Consider the following 12795-nt stretch of genomic DNA (forward strand, 5'->3'; position numbering starts at 1 on the left):
ACAGAGGGTTGCCTTTCAAGAAACCAAAACCAAGGCAAACTATCACCACGGACGCCTCAGACCTAGGATGGGGAGCACACATGGAGGACAAATGTATCCAAGGCCTATGGTCTCAAGGACAGCTAAACTTGCACATAAACCAAAAGGAGATGCTGGCAGTGAAGCATGCAATCGAGGCATTCAAACCATTCCTCCAGCAAGGACATCTGCTGATAAGGACAGACAACACCACAGTCATGTGGTACATAAACAAACAGGGAGGCACGCATTCCTACCCTCTATGCCGGATGGCAATGGATCTGTGGAACCTAGGCCTGAATCTCAATATCCAGCTGCAGGCCATATTTGTACCAGGAAAAGAGAATTCACTAGCAGACAGCTTAAGCAGGACTACCACGGATGATCACGAATGGATGCTGCATCCAGACATCTTCAAACTCATAACAAAGAAATGGGGATTGCCAGAGATAGATCTGTTCACCTCCCCTCTCAACCACCAACTGAAGAAATTCTGCTCAAGGACATACCACCCACAAGCCTGGAGGGTGGACTCTCTCTTTCAGCTGGAATGCCCTAATAGTGTATGCATTCCCACCTCTCCCATTGATGTACAAGGTTCTTCTGAAGATCAGGGAGGAACAGCCAAAGGTGATACTAGTAGCTCCGGACTGGCCAAGACAACACTGGTATCCGCTACTGAAAAACATGTCTCAGGCGAACTCATGGCCTCTACCCCTATGGCCTCTTCTTCTAACGCAGAACAATTTCAAGACCCTGCATCCAAACTTGAAAACTCTGCAACTAACTGCCTGGAAAATTGCTTAAAACCAAACCAAACTGTCTTATCTCAGAGGGTCAAGGACATTATCCTGGAGGCTCGCAGACCCTCCACAAGGAAGGCATACTCAGCTAAATGGAAGAGATTCCTCATTTGGAGCACATCAAAGGGCACAGATGTTACAGTGGCAAACCTAGCACACATCCTAGAATACTTAGCAGAATTGTTCCACAATGGCCTGTCTTACTCTTCCATTAAGATTCATGCTTCAGCAATTTCAGCAGAATACAATATGGATCATCCTATCTTCTCTCACACTCTACTCAGACAATTTCTGAGAGGGATCAAAAATGTTAAACCTCCAAGGAGACCCCCTCTACCTGCATGGGATCTCAATTTTGTGCTGGAAAAATTAACACTACCTCCTTTTGAACCAGCAGCATCAGCAGACTTACAGTTTTTATCTTGGAAAACTGCTTTCCTTCTGGCAATCACTTCAGCAAGAAGAGTATCCGAGCTACAGGCATTAATGGCAGTGCAGCCTTTCCTTATTTTTCACCAGGATAGAGTGTCTCTGAGAACCAATCCAACTTTCATGCCAAAGGTGGTATCCAGGGTATCCTTGAACCAAGCCATTCATTTGCCTACGTTCTTCCCTAACCCACAGAACAAAGGAGACAAACTCTTGCACACCTTGGATATACACAGACAACTACGCTACTATCTGGACAGAACTAAAACCAGCAGAAAAACTGACCAACTTTTTGTAGCCTATGCATCTGGGGTGCAAGGAAAAGCAATTTCCAAACAGACAATTTCAAAATGGATAGGAGATTGCATTCACTTTTGCTACTCTTTTCATGGAAAGACAGCTCCTGAACATATCAGGCCTCATTCCACAAGGGCCTCAGCCACCACTACAGCTTTCCTATGAGGGGTGGCTACCAAGGACATTATAGAAGCTGATACTTGGAGCTCCGTGCATACATTTGCCAAGCATTATAATCTACCTTTATACTCCAGATCCCGAGCAGGCTTTGCAACTGCAGTTTTACAGGGGATCTTAACTACACCATCCTTATCTTAGTACCTCCTCCCCCAGTTTGGCTATGGTATTCTACCCATATGTTATGACTGCAGATGCATCCTTGAAGGACATAGTACAGTTTTGTACCTACCATAAATGTAGATGTCCGATAGGTATGCATCTGCAGTCAGGATTACACACCCTCCTTCCCCTCTGTGGTATTCCTAGGGTGCTTACCCCTCTTTCAGCTAGCTGGGGGAATCTGTTATGGTGTATTTGTTTGTTTGTTTGTATATATGTATATATTTTTTTTTTTTTGCTACTGTTTGGAACATTCAACATTTATCCAAATTTAGCCTTCCTAGAGGGCACCTGGCATCTGGGGCAAGAAACACTGAGGAAAATGGCGTTGGCTGATGCCTTTATACCCCAGAAGCTATGACATCGGGGAAGGTGCGACATCAGCCGAGGCCAGACCCAGACTTTGAAATCCGGCCGACCGAGGGGCTGCCTGAGGCAGGACAACCCATATGTTATGACTGCAGATGCATACCTATCGGACATCTACATTTATGGTAGGTACAAAACTGTACTTTTCGATGGTGGGAAGAGGCCTGTCACCACAACAAGGGACTGTCATTCAGTTTACCCACAGCCAGACAGACACTGACAACGGATGCATCAGATTATGCCTGGGGGGCCCATATGGCAGCAAAATGTATTCAGGGCACATGGCTTGCAAACCAGATGCATCTTCACATCAATCAAAAAGAGATGCTTGCTGTTCAAAACACCCTGACAGCTTTCAAGGACCTGCTTCATCCAGGACAATTACTGATAAAGACAGACAACACTATGGTCATGTGGTACATAAACAAGCAGGGAGGTACTCATTCCTACCCCCTCTGCAGACAAGCAATGACCTTATGGAACACAGCATTGGCTTTTCAAGTTCACCTGCAAGCACAATTCCTGCCAGGAAAAACAAATACTCTGGCAGATGAACTAACCAGAAATCTCATGGATCCCCACAAATGGAAACTGGATCCACAAGTCTTCAGGATGATAATAAGGAAATGGGGATGCCCAGACATAGATTTATTTGCCTCCCCTCACAACTGTCAATTGCAGAGAGTTTGCACAAGGATTTACCACAAGCAAGCATGGAAAGTGGACGCCCTATCATTCAGCTGGAAAAATCTAACAGTATATGCTTTTCCCCCACTGTCTCTCCTTCCCAGAGTACTTCTAAAGGTCAGACAAGAGAAGCCAAAAATGATTCTGATTGCACCAGACTGGCCAGGCCAACACTGGTACCCAATCCTAAAGAGCTTGTCTCAAGGCCCAGCATGGATATTGCCTCAAAATTCTCACTTGCTGACCCAACAAAACAATCAGATCCTGCACAGCCAACTCAGGACCTTAAATCTGGCAGCATGCTGGATAAAGTAGCCATTCAGAAAACTCCTCTTTCAAAAGCTATTATGGATGTTATATTGGAGGCCAGGAGGCCCAGTACCAGAAAATCTAATGCAGAAAAATGGAAGAGATTCTGTGCTTGGAACCAGGAACAAGGCATTGACAGGTCTGTACCAAATATGCCCCAGATTTTACAATACCTAACTGAGATGCTGAGCAAAGGCCTTTCTTTCTCATCAATTAAGATTCATGCCTCTGCCATTTCTGCACATTACAATACAGAACCACCAATCTTTTCTCATCCTTTAATAAGGCAGTACCTCAGAGGGGCCAAAAACAAACATTAGGCCTCCAAGGAGAGCACCAATTCTGGCCTGGGACCTCAATTATGTTTTGGAAAAACTCACACTGCCTCCTTTCAAGCCAGCATCAACAGTGGATATTAAATTCTTATCCTGGAAAACAGCTCTGCTCCTAGCCATAACCTCTGCAAGGCAAGTCTCGGAGTTACAAGCACTCATGGCTGTGGAACCTTTCATCATTTTTCATCCAGACAGGGTTTCTCTGAGGACAAACCCTACATTTATGCCTAAGGTGGTGTCCAGTGTGGCCCTCAATCAAACCATTCACTTGCCTACCTTTTACCCAAATCCACAGAACAAGGGTGAGAAAATTCTGCATTCTTTGGACATACACAGGCAGTTACACTTCTACTTGGACAGAACTAAAGCTTTCAGAAAGAGTGAGCAGCTTTTAGTGTCATATACTGCAGGATCACAAGGAAAGGCTATCTCAAAACAGACTATTTCTAAATGGATAGGCCATTGCATCCGTTTCTGCTATTCTCAACATGGCAAATCAGTGCCTAAGGGCATTAGGCCTCATTCCACCAGAGCAGCAGCCACTTCAGCAGCCTTCCTCAGAGGAGTACCAACCAAAGACATCTTAAGAGGCTGCAACTTGGAGTTCAGTGCACACCTTTACAAAGCACTACCACTTGCCTCTCTACTCTAAGTCCAGAGAGCAGGCTTTGCCACTGCAGTTCTGCAGGGCCTCATAGCCTCTCCTAATCCTATTTAGCCCAGCCACCCATCCTCAGCTTTGGGATTCAACCCAAGAGTAATGTCTGCAACAGTGAAACACGATGAACATAGTACAGTTGTGTACCTACCATAAATGTAGATATTCGAGTGTATTCACTGTTGCAGTCCAGGTTACCCACTCACCATCCCCCTTCTCTTTGCTGGGACTTATCTGCACTTCTGTATCCTATACAACCTTTTTGGTGTATTTGCTTGTAGATAAAGGAAATGTTATTATTGTGCATGCATTTCTTATTGCTATATTTTTCAGCCTACCTATTTGGGGCACCCGACATCTGGGGCAAGAAAAACTGAAGAAAATGGCGTCGGCTGCATCTTTTATACCCCTGGTGCACTGACGTCAGGGAAGAGGCAACAGCAACCGACGCCGGACCTAGACTTTGGAATTCTGGCCGACTGCGGGTAGCCTGCCAGCAGGATAACCCAAGAGTAATGACTGCAACAGTGAATACACTCAAACATCTACATTTATAGTAGGTACACAACTGTACTTTTCACATGGGATGTGTGTGTCTGTTTACATATGTATGTATGTATGAATGAATGTAAGCTAAAATTTGTACTGGCTAGTTCTAGTTAGAAAAAAATGACTGCTTGGTCAACATAAATATACATGCAAAAACAAAAAAACATTAATTTATTGTAAGTTTGTGACATTTCATATATAACTGAAGGCATACCCCACTCAATCTGTAAGTATAGAAGAAATGTCTTAACAGAAACATTTAATTTGCTACAGTAGTTGCCAAAGTCCAAGATAAAAGAGTAGTAAACAATACCTTTACTCAAAAGTGTTAACAAGAACAATAAGGTACAAGCAGAAGTCAGAATCCATATGGTTCTGAGATTACCATTTATTCCCCAGGAAATACCCTCAACCATTTCTCCTCCAAGTTTCAGTAAAGAAAGGGTCCTCACAGCACTCTCCACATGTAAAAACAGTGCATTAATGGGCCCTGCTAATATCTGTGGATGCCTCCTAAATAGCTTGAAACATGACCTGTCAGGCCCACTAGAATCTCTATTCAACTACAGCCTCCAGACAGCCTTTGTCCCTAGGGAATGGAGGACTGCAATGGTCATGCTTCTACACAAAGGTGGACCATCCACTGACCCAGGGAACTACAGACCCATAAGTTTGTCTAGTCTTACATGCAAGGTCACAGAAAGAATTATCATGGACCTGATAAACAAAGACATAGAAATCTTAAAAAAAAAATAACCCACCCCTGTTTGGTTTTGTCAAGGGCAATTCAAGCCTACTAAACCTGGTGGACTTCTTCAAGAAGGTCACTAGAGCCATGGCTAAGGGCAAAATAGTGCATACTGCCAAAGTCAACCTGGTACAATCATTTGACATGATACCTCACTTGGGTGTTTTAGACAAACTCACTAATTTAGGCACTGATCCCTATATCACCTGATGGATAGCCAAATGACCCACAGATAAGATACATTATGTTAAGGTGGGGGACTCCACCTCCACCAATAGGCCTGTTACTAATGATGCCCCACAGGGCTCATACTGGGACCTCTTCTGTTTGGAATGTACTTCTCTGAAGTCATGGCAAATGTAAAGGGCCTTGGCTGACCGTACTTGCTGATGACTGCAAGCTATATCCTTGAGGAGGGTCTGACAGACAAATAACTGGTGCCAAAACCATGGCTCTAAAACGTATTGCCAAAAATGCATAATTATACCCTTTGGGAAAATGACCACCCCTGCAAATTACAACATTGATAACTCTTTCTCTTAAGATTAAAGTAGACCCACTGATAAGGGACTTGGGAACTTAGACTGAACAGTAACCTGAACTTTGATCACCATGTGCCATGGTGGTGAAAAAATCCTTCTACATGGTGCAACAGGCAAGGCATCCAGATCTAAGGAGATCATAGACCTACTATACACAGCTCTCATTAGACCAATAAATTGAGTACAATGCACCCTTCAGCATGTAGCTAACCAGCCATTTGCCAACAGCTAGAGTGGCCACAGAGGTTCCTGACTAAAAGAATACAGGGTGTAAATAACATGTCCTGTGGGGACCACCTCAGAGCCTTGACCCTGTACTCAGTCTCCTACAGACTACTGAGAGGTAATCTGTGCTTACCTTACAAGGCATCCTCCCAGCCAGTCCTGATTAATCTGCTATACATTAAGAAAACAAACAGCACTGGAATTACCTGATCTAAGGAACTAAACCTCTTCTGTGACATAAACAAAACATATTGGAGGAACAGATATGTGTCTCAGAGATTACCCCTTCTCTGGATCAGACTCCCCATTTATGTTAAACAGAGCTCTTCTTTAATCCTATTCAAATGCAGTTTGGACCAATAGATGGAAAACTGTAAATTCACCCCTGGCTTGTCACCTGTCACCTTTATGGACAGGAGCAGCTTGTAGACGCCCTAAGGCACAGGCATATACCAAAGTCATTCTAGTCCTAGGGCATTGATAATTATGAAAATTGGGGCATGAATGGCTAGGCTTAAAAAGTCTATTTTGTCATTAGCTTTGTAACTTTTTTCTGATCCTATGAGGATTTTTCCAATGAGTTGCAAATGCATGAAATTGCTTTCCTCATACAGCTGTGAAACAAAAGCATGTTAGAATCCAGAAATACATATAATAACCAAAATCAGTTATAGTGGAATGTAGGAAAAGGTAGGAAACTGTTGTTCTCTTTAATTAAGATATACTTAAATGGACAGATTAGTAGTTGGGCTAAGACATGCTTGTGCGATTCAATTCTAGTTAGCTGTATGACATGTGCATCCACAGTAAATGTATGCAATGTCATACTGTTTAATTCAGAGGGGATGGACATTTTTCTTAAGTGGTTTTGCCAGTCTTTATCCTGTATACAGATGTTGCATTATTCTTTTAACTATATTGCCCCTCAGAGATCAACAATGTTTTAGGCAGGCTTAGAGCGTAAGCACCTACATACCAAACTTTGGTCACAAAATTGAAAATGACAGTAGCTGGGAGCAGATTAAGCTGCTTGAATGCAACTGAAATAAAGCAAAATTAAATTGCTGTCTGTAGCAAGAGTCCTAGACATTGTACATACTGCATGGGGCAGTACACAGGGAGTAGCCATTAAAACCATATACATAGCCATCTATACATAAAGAGAGATTATAATTTAAATTAATAAGCATACTAATACAATTGGAATATTTCTAGTCAACCAAAAACTCCTATAAGCTAAAATGGCAAATGGGTTTTCTGTAAGTAGGAAACGAAGCTTGGAGATAATCCTCATCACTGTATGGTGTTATAGGAATCAATGGTTCCATATCAGATGACAAGCATATCTACAAAGACATTTAGCTATAGCTTTGAAACTCCAGCAAGTTAAGACACTACTGTACTAGGCTTTGAGAGGAGCCACAATTATATTATATTCTCATGAAGAAGTAGATGAGCACCATGAAGAACAGTAGCTCCACTGGCCCAAATAACATCTCACTAAGTTTTACTAGTGCTGTACAATATTCTCTTATACTACAAGGTTTGTTCACAAGCCATGGCAATGATTCAAAGTAGTTCCTATCCAAATGGAGGGTTTGCTGCTTCCTTTGGCAAGTACTGAACCGTTAGTGTCACCAGTAAAATGTGCAAGGTAGAACAGGAATATTGTACTTGTTCAGGTAGACAAAGGTGGCCTTTTGCATCCAGATAATAATCATTATGAGATATCTTACTGGACAAGATAGTATCATGGTATATCAATAAATACACATTAATGACAACAAAAATGTCAATGAACTCAGACAATGAAATAAGCAGCGACATTTGGACCAGATTTTCACCCCACCAACTGTAATTTTGCAAGCATAAATTTAGAAGTAATGGATTCTTGCAGTAGCACACATTTTTCTGAAGGGTATGAAGTCAGAAATTCAAATGCATATCATTAATTAATGACTTCAATCCTCAGCGATTTCTCAGAAAACTAAAAATTTTATGAAGAGCAGATCAAAAATATGAGTCAAAGAGCTGGACATTCTGCAAAAATGTAGACAGTTAAGAGATATGCTGCAAATCATTCACATTCTCCATAAGACTGAAGTCTAAATCAACTCTGAATACATTAGTATTCAGAAATTATGCAAAGGCTTATCTACTAAAACTGAGTGATGACCTGGCTAATTTCAAAAGCCCCTTCCATCTTGAGAACCCCAGCATACCTCTCAAGTGTCCAGATATTAGCAGGATGTCCAGATTTTTGCCTCATGATTCTGGTCTGCTCCACATAAAATTTGTGTTTTTTTGGCAGATCAGTGAGGACTGAATTCACTAAGTGAGACACATTTGAGTTTCAGACTTCATACTATTCAGAAAATGTATGCTAATGCAAAACATTTTAGTCTAGCAACTTTCTAAATTTATAAGGGTAACATTTAAAATGTATACCTATTTTGGGGCATTTGACCCCCCCTAATTATTTTTAGCTTTGTCCAGATTTCTTATTCTAAGCGGTTGAGAGGTATGGGCCCAACTGCTTATGTGAAATCCTTAACTGGCAAATTCTATGCACATGTAAATAGTTCATAGATGCATCTGTCTCCCTCAAAAATGATTACAATGCCAAATTCAAAAATAAATCCCTATAGTAGAACCCTAATATAAAAGTGCTACAATAAAAGAAAAAACATATGGCACACAAAACAAAAAAAATAACTTTCAAGGTACAAAAAGGCTTTTCTTAAACTGAACAAGGACCTCCAGACCCCAATAAAATCAAAAAAGCCAAATATGAGATAAAAATAGTCACTCAGTTGAAGGATAACAAGAAGACATTATTTAACTATGTTAGAAACCTCAGAAACAATGCCCAGCACTGAGCACAGATGGCATTACATTATAGGTTCATAGGTAAGTACTACGCTAGCTGCTCTTGTATGTTATTTTAAGCCTAGCCAATTTCCTTTTCAAAATGTGAGAACCAAACCGTGTACCTTGTGTCTGTGAGGTAAACACCTTTACCAATATACCAACCCGCACTTCAAAATATTTCTCCAGAGTGAAAGTTGATTGCTAACAGTTGTGGTTGAGGTTATGCTTACCTGACTGTATAGCAACCCCATCCTACACAAGTTCACCACTGTGAGAGTTGTACCACCTACCTATCTAGCTACACTACCTACAGGACACAGGAAGAAATGCACACATCACAGGAGAAGTTCAACTGCTGATAAACTAAGTTCAAACTTCAAGCCCATCAGATCTCCAATATTCTCAGATCACATACTCAGATTTACAACCCCCCCAATCTCCCCAGATCAAATCCTCAAGGTGCTATCTAAAGGGAAGAATGCTAACTGTACGAGGATGGGCAACATACCATGTAGCCTATTGGTATGCCTGGCTCATCATTTGTCAGACAACCCTACAGTGGCTATTCAACATCAGTCTTAATATAGGGTTCATACTGGATAAATAGAGGATAGTAACAGTCATTCCCTTGCACAAAGGTGGGGCTTCAAAGGACACAAGTAATGATAAACCCATAAGCCTGACCACCCTCATCTGTAAGGCTATAGAAAAGATCATTACAGATTTAATAAATTAGAATATAGATAACTTACAGACTCTAGACCCAAATCAGCTCAGATTCATCAAGGGCAGATCTTTTTTCTCAATTTTTTTTTATTTTTCAAATACAGTTGAATAAATTCCATAGTATTTGTATGTGTACGAAAGTCCTCATTTGAATGAGTCAAATATGTATCTAGTTTGGACAATACTTGTAATCTCAAGGAAGTGTATAACAAGAAGATGGCATACTGCCCTATTGCCATTCTCTCCCCTATATTCAAAATCCTAGAAAAATGTATCCATTTACAACTTCTGCCATTCCTCACCCAACACCAACTTCTCTCTCCTACCCAACACGGCTTCCGCCCAGGACACAGTACTAACACTGCCCTTCTCTCCTTTTTGCACTCAGTCAACTCTGCTCGTGATTCCAGTAACATAGTATCTACTGTCCTTCTAGATTTATCAAAAGCTTTCAATGCCATCTCTCACACACACCTCCTAAGTCACCTATCAAATCTCAACCTTGGCTCAGAATCCCTTTCCTGGTTTTCTAGCTACCTTTCTATCAGATCCCAAGCGGTAAAATGGGGCCAAGCAACCTCGACTTTTCTTCCTACCCCTACTGGAGTACCTCAAGGTTCTATACTCGGCCCACTACTATTCAATATCTTCATAAATGACTTCCATAAGGCCATCCCCAACACAACTATTGTACAATATGCTGATGATTCAACATTAATCTGCTCCACCCCAAACCTAACAGACCTCCAAGCCCTAACCCAAAGTGCCTTCTCAACCACTGAAAACTGGATGCTACAAAATCACCTCTCCCTAAATGCCAATAAAACTAAGATTCTCCTTTTCTCTCCCTCTAGATCTTCCTCTCTTGACAAAAAGTCATTCCAAATCTCCAGCCTCAATAACTCCCCTATCGAAATCGTACCCTTCTCCAAACTTCTTGGTGTCACAATCGACGATCAACTAAAATTTAATTCCCATATCCAACTGAACATCAAAAAAACACACATAAAACTAGGTCTACTTTATAGAAACAACCACTTCCTCTCCCCTCATTCCAGAGCAACCCTTGTCTCTACCTTCCTCCTTTCTACCCTCCTATATGGTGCCCCCCTGCTCACTAATCTTATATTCTCTCTTGCCACCAAACTAGAGTTATGCTATAACAAAGTCGCTAGATTTGCCACTAACGCCAAATCCTCTTCTCATCACTGCTCCTCCCTTCACTCCCTAAACTGGCTTGAACTTCCCAATCAACTCAACCTCATCCAACTCACCACAGCCATCAAGCTACTACTACACCCTTCTAACTGCCCTGTCCTTTCTAATATTCTGCACCCTTATACCCCCCTCAGACCACTTAGATGTTCTCAACACAACCTGATCACAGTTCAAAAACCCCAGCACCCTGCTGGCCAGCTTCTCTTATCCTTTACACTTGCTAAAAAATTGAATGCCCTGCCCTTGTCACTTAGGACATGTTCCAACCTAAATAACTTCAAAACTCAGCTTCATTCCTACCTCTATCATAACAGAATCTGCAACTGCACTCTTCGGCCTACAAATCCTAAACTTTCTACCCCATTTGCCCCTGACTAACCTGCTCCTATTCTTCTTCCTGTTCCCTTCTAAAAGTATTACACCTAGTGAACTACATAGTAAAACAATATTCATCATGGGTTGCCTTTCTCCCTAAACAAAATTGAAACTACCTGATATTTGTAATTCAGACTGCCTATGACTATGAATGTTCTTTGTAATTATTTTTGTAATTCAGAGTGCCTATGACTTTGCATGTTCATTAATATTCCCTATGTAACTACCTTATATTTGTAATTCTGAGTGCCTATGACTTTGCATGTTCATTGAAATTATTTTTGTATTTCAGAGTTCCTATAACTTTGCATGTACATTGATATTACCTTTGTAATCAAAATATTTGAACTGTAATAATTCCTTGTGTTGGAGCTTTTCTCCCCGGGCCTCCACTGAAAACGGGCTACCAACGCCCAGTGGACCTCCCCGGTAATCAAACTGAAATAAATAAATAAATAAATAAATAAATAAATAAATAAATAACATCTTAAATAACTAAGTGCACTATTTACATCAGCCTGACACTATAACAGAGCTCAATATATACAATTACTTTATAGGTATAACAATCCAGTTATCAGAGTGTATCTGTTCAGTTATTGTAAAGTGTCAATCAATGATAAGACTTTTTTCCATGGATTTTTAATAAATGGCTTAAGATGAATCCTTAATTCTTTAATTTTAATTTCCAACAATGCTGTGGTCTTCAGTAGGCTGTAAACATCTTCCAAAGTCAGTGTTGTGTTTGTATTCCATCTTCTTGTTATACACTTCCTTGAGATTGCAAGTATTGTCCAAACTAGATACATATTTGACTCATTCAAATGAGGACCTTCGTACACATTTAATAATACTAGAGCTTTAGATAAGTTAAACTATTCATTAAATTAAGCTTGTAAAAAAGTTTTTAATACCATTCCAAAATGGCTTAGTTTTAACACAGTCGAAAAAGAATGTGATTCCAATCTGCATTCATAGGTTCATAGGTAGATACTAGGCTATCTGCCCTAGGGCATTTATAAGCCTAGCCAGAGTATATTTGGCTTCCGCCTCCCTATTAGATTAGCCTACTGTGCCTCTGTAAAGTAGGTCACAGAAGGTACCCTTTCAAGATTAGTTTACTCTGCCTCTGTCTAGCGGGGACACAGGAGAGATCCCAGGGGTGAATTTGCGATTTCCCATCCATGCTTCCAAATTTCGCTTGAAGAGGTTCAGCGAGGGGCTATGTCTAACATGAATTGGGATTCTATTCCAGAGTGAGGGGAGCCTCTGGGAAATGAATCTGTCCCTCCAGCAT

This window comes from Protopterus annectens, chromosome 12.part0, assembly GCF_019279795.1.
Source record: "Protopterus annectens isolate FY-2018-M chromosome 12.part0, PAN1.0, whole genome shotgun sequence".
NCBI classification, from domain to species: Eukaryota; Metazoa; Chordata; order Ceratodontiformes; family Protopteridae; genus Protopterus; species Protopterus annectens.